The sequence below is a fragment of the Borostomias antarcticus genome (assembly GCF_949987555.1).
Source record: "Borostomias antarcticus genome assembly, chromosome: 5".
NCBI classification, from domain to species: Eukaryota; Metazoa; Chordata; class Actinopteri; order Stomiiformes; family Stomiidae; genus Borostomias; species Borostomias antarcticus.
The window spans coordinates 10,587,614-10,590,239 of record NC_140238.1 but is presented as its reverse complement, the minus strand read 5'-3'; positions in this window follow the sequence as shown (position 1 = coordinate 10,590,239).

Sequence of the window (2,626 nt, the reverse complement as noted above, 5' to 3'; positions counted from 1 at the left end):
TTCATTTACACCCTCGTCTGTCTTTCTTACAGTCTGCTTTATTTATATGTTTTCTCTCGAACACCCTCTCAATCTCTCATTCTCTATATCCTCTCTCTCCTCTCTCTCTTTCCCGCTCTCACTCTCTTCTCTCTCTCGCTGCCCTCTAACTGCCCTCTCTCTCCTCTCTCTCGCTCTTCTCTCTCTCCCCCTCTCACTCTCTCCTCTCTCTCCCCTCACTCTCTCCTCTCTCTCCCCTCACTCTCTCCTCTCTCTCACTCACACTCTCTCTCTTTTTCAAACTCAAAACTCAGTTTCTCTGCCTCCCACCTGCCTTATGCATCTTTCCGATCCCTCTCTCTAACCCCCCCATCATCTCTTTCTGTCTCTGAACTTCTGCCCCTTTCTCCTCCTCCTCCTCCTCCCCCTCCTCTCCTCACTGTACGTGGTCTGTGCCTCTCCTTCCAAACCCTCTTTACATGGACTAATGACACGTAATACTGGCCTGATCACCTTTTCTTTAAATCACCGTTGGCAAGAATGCCATTTTGGTTGCCTGGCCAACCTCCCACACATAGACACACTGCATGAGTCACATGCCCAAGCACATTAACACTGACAACAACCATTGTTAAACACTCGCTCGCCTCTGACATCACTGCCAGGGACATAAAAAAGGTAGTGTCCGCCTCGGCTGATCCCAGCTGAAATACTGCAGCAGTTAGCAGTCGTGTCTTCTGGAGCATGTGGTATGTGTGTGTGTGTGTGTGTGTGTGTGTGTGTGTGTGTGTTTTGCCCAAGGGCAATCCTAATGATGGCAAACACCTCAACACCTCAGCCAGACACACACACACACACACACACACACACACACACACACACACACACACACACACACACACACACACACACACAGAGTGCCCCTCTGTGTCAGCACTACAGTATCTATACTATCCAAACTGCAGTACCTATACTATCCAAACTACACTATCTACAGTATACTATCCATACAACAATATCTACAGTACACTATCTATACTCCAGCATCTATACTATCCATACCACAGTATCTATACTAAAGTGTCTAGACAGTAGCCTACTATCCATACTACAGTCACCACAGGCATAATACTGGCCTCTAATGACTCATGTTTGCAACATTGCCTTGGAGATGACTTTTATATGTAAATCATGTGTTGCATGAAGTGTATGTGTGTGTGTGTGTGTGTGTGTGTGTGTGTGTGTGTGTGTGTGTGTGTGTGTGTGTGTGTGCGTGCGTGCGTGTGTGCATGCATGTGTGTAGTGGTTATTATATGAGTGAACAAAAAAGACATCATAGCAAACATCACCATAGCGATATTGACAGTTGTTCCACACGTCAAACACATTCAGACATCAAAGGCTTTCCTCATCCTTACAGGACATTCTTTCTTTACATCTCCACTCAAAATCTTTGTGTAGTCCGCTGTTGATTGTAAATGCCTCCATTTTTAGATAGAAAAGGAGATCTAGGGCTGTGTTCCGAATCACATACCTGTACTTCTACTTTTAATTACCAGTACGTACTACAGCTGCCCCTAGAAAGTACGTACTTTGCACGCAGTATGCATACAATTGGGACAAACCACTTTGTCATAACATGCGCCTTGAAATTTGCCCACATCGCAGTCCTAAAGCGACATTCGTCCACAGCTGTCATGACTCGCACATGTGACGTAATTTCCACTGCGCACAGAATTGTGGGTCAGAATATCTTGAAAATTCTGCTGACTTGCATACTGCAAAATACGACTGGATGTAGCAGGATATCCTGATATTTTTGCCATACTGCATGTGGCATACTATGTAATGGGACATGCTACATATTTTTTGGCATACTATATAGTAGGCTATGGAAGTATGTAATTCGGAACGGAGCCTAGAGGTTCCAGTTTGTCGACTGAGACAGTTCTGTTAACATCAGGACTGGAACGTTGCTGCTGGGTAGCACTGCTGAGAGTCGGTGTCTGAACGTTTTGCTGGAATAAATTGGTTCTTTTGCTCTGTGAAATGACCACTTTATGGAATACCTCAGCAGCCGTGCTAGTGTTGATAATCCCCCTGGTTCACAGGTCAGCCGAGGTGAATAATTAATGCAGAACACTGCGCACTGCTGGATGTGAAGGAATTAGCATCATAATTAAACAGCTGGGCTCTGGAACATGGCATTCCAGGATGTATGGAAGGAGGAAGGAAGCAATACAACAGTTCCAATCATTTCAGGACCTCACAGGTCTTTTTATTCACCACAAGAGAATTATTCGAGAGAATGTATGGCATCTCTATACACTCCTTGGCGCAGGTCTCCTTCTCCATCCACTCAACTCAGGCTGTGAAGGGGACAGACCTAACTCCACCCCAGACCGGACCAGGGAAACTAAGGCAGTGCCCTAGACCGACCGTCCTCTCCTTCATCTCCAGGAAAGCAAGATAGGTCTAGAAAAATCTGCTTTCTCCTGCTGCTTCAGTGCAGACGGAGGAGAGGAGACATAGAGAGGAAGGAAGCCACTTCGGAGTACTGAGATGCAGCCCAGTATCTGGAAGTCAGCTTCACCACACCACACGCAGATCCTTCCACCGAGCCTGCTGGGCTGCTGGCTGAGGATGC